The sequence below is a fragment of the Mus caroli genome, chromosome 19, assembly GCF_900094665.2.
Source record: "Mus caroli chromosome 19, CAROLI_EIJ_v1.1, whole genome shotgun sequence".
Lineage (NCBI taxonomy): Eukaryota > Metazoa > Chordata > Mammalia > Rodentia > Muridae > Mus > Mus caroli.
Genome location: NC_034588.1, coordinates 8,336,540 through 8,346,706, shown reverse-complemented (window position 1 = coordinate 8,346,706; position 10,167 = coordinate 8,336,540).

The window sequence follows — 10,167 nt, the reverse complement described above, 5'->3', positions numbered from 1 at the left end:
TGGGGGGGAGGGTATGGGGGACTTTTGGGATAGCATTGGAAATGTAAATGAGGAAAATACCTAATTTAAAAAAAGAAAAAATAATAATAATATACCAACAAACCTTTAGCTATATGGAAAAAATGAAAGGGGAGATCAAGTTTAACCTGTCAAATTATGAATAAACATAGCAATATTAAAGAAATAAAAACACTGAAGTCGCTATTGGGAACAATGACATGCCAACAAGTGAGATATCGGTTCTGGTTTGCCTCCTGTTGCTGTGATAAAACCCTGACCAACGTGATGACTAAGTAATCTTTTCAAATAGTCCTGGGACAACCAAAGTGTGAAACAGTTTTTTCCCCACTGGCCACATACAGCAGCTCCCAACCACCTGTAACTCTCCAGCATCCTATTCTGGCCTCTCCGAGCAATTTATACACATGGTGCACATACAGTCAAGCAGGCACACACACACATACATGCAAATAAAAACAAACTTTTAAATTCTTTAATTACCAAATCAAATCTAGTAGCATTTTAAAAAGTTTATACATCATGACTAAGTAGGAGTTATCCTAAGAACTCAAAGTTAGTCAGCTTATTAAAATTAATCAATAGAATATACTACATTATCAGGTCAAGAACAGAAACATAATCACTAAAAATGATGGATTGTGTACATAGGTTGTAATAGTAATAGTTTAAATATCTGTTCAGCTTACCTAATAATTTTCAAAATAAATCATTAGTCTCAAAAATAACTGCATTCTTGTATCAGCCTAGAATTCTGCCTAGGAGCAAAGGAATGACAGTCCCTAGGATCCTGGTGGCTACTATATGAAGACAAATTGCCGAGATGAAGCTGGGTAGTAAATGGAGCCCAGGTCCTGAGGGCATTTGACTAAGTTATTAAAGAATGCTTACTTTAGACTATGGGTACCAGAGGGCCCTTGGAGGATTTTAACAGTGATGCACCTCCAGCTTCGTTCCTACTATAATTACATTTGTTACATTTTCTATAGCAAATTATAGGTGCCCATCACTAAATCAAATTGCTCAACCAACCAGGAAAGACTGCATCTGTTAGAATAACAGTTCCAAAGTTAGGAAGACTTTATGTGTGGTGGGTACCGAACTTCCTCTGTCCTCCCACTCTGCAATCTGCATCTGTATCCTAAGACTGTTCCAGTTCATGATCCCATTATGGTTTAGGCAACATAACTCCTGGTCACATGCCTCAGAAATTGGTTCTTCTTCCTCTGAAGGAACAGGAGACCTCTCTTTCCCTCTCACAGACACTACTGCCTCCAACTCTGAACTAAATAATAGCAAAGAGGACTGGATTGCCATAAGACAAATTACAGTGGCAGGGTGATTTTTGAGGCAACTCACCTGCCTCCAGGCCATTCCAGCAGAAGAAGAGAAAGAGAAACCAGAAAAGAAAACAAGGCATTAGATAAGGATAGTAACTGAGCAATCCACGTGATGTATATCTAAACATAAATAATGCAGAATGTCCAAAGGAAAAGGAGTTTGAAAGTCAAAATGTTTATATACATTGTGTATATTAGTTTTATAATCAATTTTCTCAGGCAACAGGGACTATAGATTTCTCAGCCTTATAGTTTCCATATCACTCAAGAGTTATTGAACGTAGTTTTGGATACTTAACCTTAATTCCAGTAAATTGAGAGTTGTTTTCTTAAGTACTCATCTTTTCAAGGGGAGTTTTGTGTGTTCTTACTGAGCAAAATACTATTGAATACATTTAAAAGACACATGAAAAAATTTAGAGTGTTGCTCAGGAAAACAATAATACCATGTCACTTAGGATGTGTTCTAGTCTCACTTTCTGTTTCTTTGAAAAAAAATTCCCTGTCCCAAAGAAACTTAAGGGTGAAAAGGGTTTACTTGGCTTATAACTAGAGGATAGAGTCCATTATTGTGGGGAGGTCAAGGCAGGAACTTAAAGCACCATGTCCATAGTCAAAAGCAGAAAAAGAAAAAAAAAAAAAAGCATGGATCCTGTGTTTTTGCTGATCTTAACCGGCTTGCTTGACTCTTATACAGTCCAAGGCCTGGCCCATGAAATGGTGTCACCCATATTCATGATGGGTATTCACACCACAATTAATAATCAACACAGTCATCCACAGACATGCCCACAAAGCAATCTGATCTAGATAATTTCTCCACTGAAAGTCTCTTCCAGGTGAGGCTAGGTTGTGTCAAGTTAACAGTTAAGACTAGTCAGCATAGGATGCCTTCCTGCATGGCATCCAAGACCCCTGAATCTGATAGAGTCACCCAGAATATAGCAGAAGGTTAATGTCCTTTTGAAAAGTGCAATACTTGAGGGTAGTGTGTTTGCTGCAATTCACAGAAACCTGTGGAGTAGATATGATGCATACATGAATACTCCCAGCACTCGGGAGGCTAAGATAGAAGGATTGTCCATTCCAGGGCAGCTTGCGATACATAGTGAGATTCTATCCAAAAACAAACCAATCAAGTGAGTAATTAAGCAGTACCTCTTAGGTCATAGGTTCATGGGTCTGGCCTCAGGACACAGTAAGGCTGTCTTTCCAGGGTTTCAAATTGCCCGACCTCTAGGCTTTTACATTGAAGTGGTTGCCATTTTGTCTAGTTTTGACTTGATGACTAAGGAAGGGCCGGCCTTTTATCCTCAAGAGAATACTAATGACCAATTTTCTATCTCTCAAGTTTTCTCAGGTCCCTCCCATTCACACCTATCATCACCACCTTCAACACAGCCATCTCTACTTGAGTTGGAAAATGTCTCTGAACAATCCCATCCAAAAGATATAGAAGATGAAAATGATGTGACTAACTGAAGAACCCTGCAGGGTTTTTTTTGGTTTTTTTTACAAGATGCCTCATGGGAAACATACTCCAATGATGTCCTTGCCAGTTCTCACTTTCTCCTCATTCTGTAATAAAGGATGCAATCTGATCACAAATTGTCTCTTCCCTCACTGTCTTAGTCAATGCTCTATTGCTGTGAAGAGACACCATGACCACGGCAACTCTCAGGAAGAAAAGCATTTAACTGGGGCTTGCTTAACAAATTCAGAGGTTTTGGGACATTGTCATCATAGTGGGAAACATGGAAGCGTGCAAGCAGACAAGGTGTCAGAGAAGGAGCTGAGAGTTCTACATTCAGAGCTACACACAACAGGAACAGAGCCAGCAGGGCCTTGCTTGGGCTTTTGAAACCTCAATGCCCACCCCACCCCCAGAGACACACTTCCTTCAACAAGACCACATCTCTTATTCCTTTCAAATAGTGCCACTCCCTAAGAATTCAAATATATTAGGGATATTCTTATTCAAACAGCCACACTCACTAAAGATTACCAGCCTTCTCTACCCCTAAGATTGGGGGCATGCCAGGAAGTCAAGGTGACTGCTCATATTTATCTCCATTTGTGGAAAATATTATAAACAAAGGAACCCTTTCATCACAAAGAAGAACATAGCAGCTTTGGAAGAGGCATAGTGCTGCTGTAGTGAAAACAAGACTCTAAGATAGTCTGTGCTACTGCTATCTTGCAGAGTGGTCCCCAGCCCATAGGGTAGAAAGGAGGGCTACATGATAGTTTGTCACTAAAAGAGCTTAGTATAGCTCCTATCTAACCCATAGCAATTCATAAGCACTCTAGTATCATGTATTAGCTCTCATTATTGTAACCATGGTGATTCAGGAGGCCAAAAGGAATAGTTCCTATTTCCCAATACTGGTGACCAGAGCCCATCTCTAAAAGCTAAAAGTGAGATCACTTTCAATATACTTTTTATTAAGCCATGAAAAGTTCCTGAAAGCTCTCTGTAAGACGTTGTGATGCACTTGTGTCCCTCAATAAGAAAACAAATGTTGACATTTTAGTACCCAGTACTTCAAAATACGACTTTATTTAGAAATAAAGTCTGGGGCCAGCAAGATGGCACAGCAGATCAAGGTGCCTAATGCCAAGTCTGGCTATCTGAGTTTGATTCTTGGGACCCACAGGACAGAATGAAAGAACTCCTACAAGTTGTCCCCTGACCTCTCCATGTGTACAGTAGCATGCATGCACATTAATATACAAACAATAAATAAATAACTTTTGTTTTTGAGACAAAGTCTCACTGTGTAGTCCTAGCTGGCCTGGAACTTAGTATGTAGAAACAGGCCAGCCTTATATTCACAGTAATCTACCTGCTTCCATGCTCCGAGCACTGGGATTAGAGGTGTGTGCCTCCATGCCCAGCAAAGAATTTTAATAGACATACAATCTTTATGGAGGGAGTGAAATAAAATTGCTATAAGGGTGGGGCCTAGTCCAGTCCAGCTTTCCTCTTATAAAAGTGAGGATTTGGACAGAGCCAGGTAAGCAGAGAAGGGAGGTGATAGGTGTAAAGGGAAAGGACCTATGGAAAAGCAAGGATTGGAGTGAGGCATCTATTAGTCAAATGCCAAGAGCAGCAGAAAACCATCAACGTTGTAGAACAGGATCTTCTCGCAGAATGGCCAACTTTTGAAAATTGCAGCATGGCATTGTTGTCTACAAATACACTGGGCCAAATTCATAGCTATCCTGAGATACATATTGCCTGCAGGACACACTGACAACAGTTCCCAGAAGGAGTCTGACTCTGATAACATCTTGATCTAGAACAGTGAGACAGTATATTTCCACTGCTGTTGGTCACCCAGTCTGTGGCCTTTTCTGGAAGCCAATCACACACCTTTCCACTCTAAGCTGCATTGTGTTTGCTCTAGAGTTTGGCCAGGTGTTTACAAATGGGGAGTACCCTCTTACCCGGACACCCCACAGTGGGAAAGTGGCATTTGAATGATCCTACTCTCCAAAGTCGGATGAGAGGAGAATCTGTGAAGTTTGTAGGTGCTGTGGGAGAATGTCATTTCCCGTTGTTAGGCTTTGAGACAGAGGTGAGGTTTGCTGGCCAGCTCTAGAACAGTCATGACAAGGTTCATGGATTTCAAGGCATTGTTGTCCAGTCATTCAGGGAGGCCCATGGGTCCCTTGAAACTCGGAGTTTACAGGAAGCAAAAGAACTCCCTCTTACCTTCAGGTGCTGCTATGGAGTGCTGGTGGAAGATGAGCCCAGAAGCCTTGGGTTTCCTGAGAATCAGTGTGGCATGTGGAACAAAGCATGACAAAGCATTTCATCAAAATACTGCTGTGGTAGGTCAGTACCGAGATGGAACAGGTTGTTAAAAATACCACCAGTGCCATTAACAACCGTTTACATTGAGGAGGCTCTTTAATATTCAACCCTTGGAAGCCTCCAGAATTCTGCCTAGATTGAGATATACAGTCTACAGAAAGAAGACCATACTCTGACCTAAGAAAGAGTTCATATGTGTGTGCATATGTGTATGTGCTCTTGTGCACATATACATATATATGCACAAGGATGTGCAGGCCAAAGGGCAGTATCAGGTGTCACTCCTAAGATTCTATACACCATGTTTTTTGATACAGGATCTCTTACTGGTCTGGACCTGCCCAGACATGCTAAGCTCACTGGCTGGTAGGCTCAGGGGATCTATCTGCCTCTCCCTTCACACAGCTGAGATTACAAGCACATACCACCATGCACAGTTTATTTCAGCATGGGTTCTGAGATTTGAACTCAGATCCTCGAGTTTGCAAAGCACCTCACCAACTGAGCTATCTCTCCAATCCCACGGGAGCTCACTTATCTTCATTTAACCCTTTAAAAAACAACAATGATTGTTTTTAAAAATATGCATATTTTTCATTTAACATGCATATTTAATATTTTATAACAACAAAAGCTATTGTGAATACTACATATGTAAGTTATGTGTTTGGACTTTGCCTTGTTATTTCTAGGTTTTACTGTGGTACTATCTCCAGGATCTATCACACAATGCTGTTGTGTCAGGCCAGCAGATCACAGACCTGGGTTCTAGCCTGGAAAGGCATTTTGGAAACCTGGAAGAGAAGAAGGGCTGGGCTGCGCGAGATAAGGAAGGAACCAAGACAAGCTTTCTGCTCAAGGTTCAATTTTAATGTCAGCAAACACACTTTATAAAGAAAAGGGGAGGCCCGTCCCTGGCCAAGCAAGTTCCTTAGAAGTAGATAGTTCAGCCTTTTAGTGGGAACTCGAGGAAGATGGAAGATCGCAGTTCGCAGTTCGGTGTTAACTCCGGAAGATTCCTGGAAGAGAACCGGTTCGGCCTCTGGCAGGTTGGGCCTCAGGCAGGTAGTGGCACATCAAAAAAAAAAAAAAAAAAAAAAAAAAAAAAAAAAAAAAAAAAAAAAAAAAAAAAAAAAAAAAAAAAAAAAAAGAGCAGCACAGCAGGTGGCTCCGCTCAAGCGGCAGTGAATGGTCACAGCCAGCCTTGCTAGGCTGGAAGGAGGTAACACAGTGCCTCCAAAGACTATCACTTATATAGTCAGCAAATTCTCTATCCCTGAAAATGTTTAGCAGAAATGTGAGCATCCTTGAAGGAAGTTGTGGTTTGCTCATGACTTGTTTCTATGGGTTCATGTGTTGAAGACTTGATTGGTCATCCATCTTCTTGTTTCTCCATGCTTCCTGGACACCAGGAAATGGACAGTCTTTCTTATACATTTTCACTGCCATGGTGTTCAGCCTCACCTCAAATCTAAACCAGTAATATTTGCTGGCAATGATTTGAATATCTCCACCTCTCCTGAGGCTTCTCTCACCTCAAAGTTTCTGTCCTTTCAAGACAGTTGGCACCATTTCCAGGAAGTCAATAAAAAGAGAAAATTCCAACCAGAATCATATATGGTTACTGAAACCCACATGACCTAAGGCCCAGTTCTTACACTTCTTATTACTTCCCTCAGCACCAGGGATCGATGTCATCCGTCTTTCTTAAAGGATGTTATGCTATTTTATGGAGATATGCACATTACAGGAAATCTTCCCTTTAAAAAGGAAATTCACAAGAATATCAAGAAGAAAAATGTTTAATTTTTAAAAAATTGATCCTGTCAGACATTAAAGCATAATAAAGAATAATGAAAATATCATAGAAGTCACTCCTACATAGACAAGCAGACCAGTAGTGTAGAAGAAAAAAATTCACACAGAAATCGAGCTTGTAACTAAAGTGGCATTTCAGTGCACTGCAGTACAAATGAGTTGACAAAATTTCTAGAATACCCAAGTAGACTTTTGGAAAAGTATAAAATTATACTTAAACAGCTTATGCTATATTCAAGAATGAACTCATACAAGAAAATCAAGATGTAAAAATGAAAACTAGAGCTGCAGATGTAGCTCAAGGAAAACACTTCCTCCAACATGTGTGAGGCCCTTGGTTCCATTACCAGCACCACAGTTAAGAAGAAGAAATAAAACAGCAAAAGTACTAGAAAAAAAAAAACCAAACATCAAGTTCCATCTAATCGTGGGTTTCATGAGACACAGCTGAAGGAGATCAAGGAGGGACAAATTGGAAAAGAAGAAGTCCAAGTATTGCTATTTGCAGATTATATGATAATTTACATAAACAATCCCAAAAATTCTACCAGAAAACTCCTCCAGGTGATAAACATTTTCAGCAAAGTGACTGGATATATAATTAACTCAAAAAAAAGTCAGTAGCCCTTCTACATGCAATCGACAAACAGATTAAAAAAAAAGAAATCAAGGAAATAGCAACCTTCACAATAGCCAAAAAATAATATAAAATATCTTGAGGAAATTCTAACCAAACAAGTGAAAGACTTGTATGATAAAAACTTCAAATTTTTGAAGAAAGAAATTGAAGAAGATATCAGAAGATGAAAAGATCTCCCATGCTCATGGATTGGTAGGATCAAACAAAGTAAAAGGCCATCCTACCAAAAGCAATCTATAGATTCAGCACTATCCAGATGCCCCTCAAACAAAGAATAGGTACAGAAAATGTAGCTCGCTTACATGACAGAATACTGCTCAGCTACTGAAAACAAGGACATCATAGATTTTGCAGACATGTTGACGTAACTAAAAAATATCATCCTGAGTGAGGTAACTCACGCCCAAAAGGACATGCATGATATATACTCACTTATAAGCAAATATTAGCCATAAAGAATAGGCTATCCACACTACATTGCACAGACTCAAAGAAGCTAAACAAGAAGAAAAGCCCAAGAGAGGATGCTTGAATCTCACTTAGAAGGGGGAATAAAGAGGCAGATGGAAGGAGGTAACTAGGAGGGACGTGGGATGGGGAGGAGAATGAAGGAGTCAGGGTGTCCCCACCTCACCTCCCCACCACACACACAAACAGGCCACCAGGCCTCCCCATTCCCTGGGACCTCAAGTCTCTGAAGGGTTAGGTGCATCTTCTCTCACTGAGGCCAGACCAGGCAGTCCTCTGCTGTATATATGTCAGGAGCCTCATACCAGCTGCTGTATGCTGCCTGATCAGTGTCTCCGTGTCTGAGAGATCTCAGAGGGTGGGAGCTGGGGGCGGGGGGGGGGAGGTCCAGGTTTGTTGAGACTGCTAATCTTCCTATGGGGTCCTGCTCATCATCAACTTCATCCAGCCTTTCCCTAATTCAACCACAGGGGTTTCCAAACTTCAGTCCGTTGTTTGGATGTAAGTACCTGCTTCTGTCTCAGCCAGCTGTTTGTTGGGCCTCTGGAGGGCAGCCATACTAGGCTCCTGTCTGTAAGTACATCACAGCATCAGTAATAGTGTCAGGCCTTGAACCCTCCCCTTGAGATGGGTCCCAATTTGGGCTGGTTCTGGACCTCCTTTCCCTCAGTCTCTTCTCTATTTTTGTCCCTGCAGTTCTTTTAGACAGGAACAATTCTGGGACAATGTTTTTTACTTTAGGATGGCAACCCCATCCCTCCACTTTATGCCTTGTCTTTCTACTGGAGTTGGACTCTACAAGTTTTCTCTCCCCACTGCAGAGCATTTCATCTAAGGTCCCTCCCTTTGAGTCTTGAAATTCTCTCACCTCCCAGGTCTCTAGTACATTCTAGAGGGTCCCCCCACCTCCTACTTCCCACCTCCCAAGTTTGCATATTTCCATTCATTTTGCTCGGGGCTTCACTCCTATTCCCCCATATCTGATCATGTTCCCCTTTTCCTCTGTCCCTCTCCTACCCAGTTCCCTTCCTCCCTCTTCCCTCTGCTTTGGATTAATATTTTTTTAATAAGTCAAAATACAATTCCTGGGGCCAGGGAGATGAATTTGTGAACTAAATGCCTGCTGAGGCAGCATAAGGACCTGTGTTCAATCCCCATGAAGAAATGGTAGATAAGGCAGAGTGCTTCTGTCACTCCAAGGCTGGATACCCACAGCTCACTGACCAGCCAGTCTGGTGGGATCCATAAGCTTCCAATTCATTGTGAGACCCCAAAAACAATGCTCTAACATCTCTAAATATAAAGCAAAGGGACAGGAGGAGCCGTACCACTCCTGGAGATCTGTGAACAGTTAATTGATGGTTGCTGAGGGAAGGAAAGACATTTCTTTCATCAGGATAGCCATATGTAAGCCACCCATGCACCTGAAAGTAAATCCTCAAAAGGTTTCCATACGTGATCTTTATTAAACAAGAGAAACATGAGAAAAGATAGGGGCTGGTTGGTAAAAGGAAGAGGATCAATGGGAGTGAAAGGAATACAGGAATAATGAGAGGTGACTGTGATCAAAATACGGTATATGAGTGTATAAATCAGAATGTGCTCATCATTACATATAACTAATATATGCTAAATGTAACTTTTTGAGAAGTGAAAAATAAGGCAGTGTATATAGTATATAAATTGTATGAAACACCAGCGTGAACCTCATCATTATATACAATTAATATATGCAAAAATTAACTTTTTGAAAAATGAAAAAATAAGGCAGAGAAAAACATCTAACATAGACTTCTGACCTAATGACACACACACACACACACCATGCATGGACATGCACATACACACACACACACACACAATAAAACAATATCAAATTTGAAGAAATGATCCCACAGATAAGGTCTAATAAAAAGCTGGCTTTAAAGACTTGGGGGGCTGAGACTGCTCTGGTTGGGGAGAGAGAAATCCGGCCTACATAGGGCCACAACCCTCTTCCGGTCAGAAAAGCACCGGGGCAGCTGGGGCGCAGGGTCGGCTGACACTCGCCAGCTACCCACAAC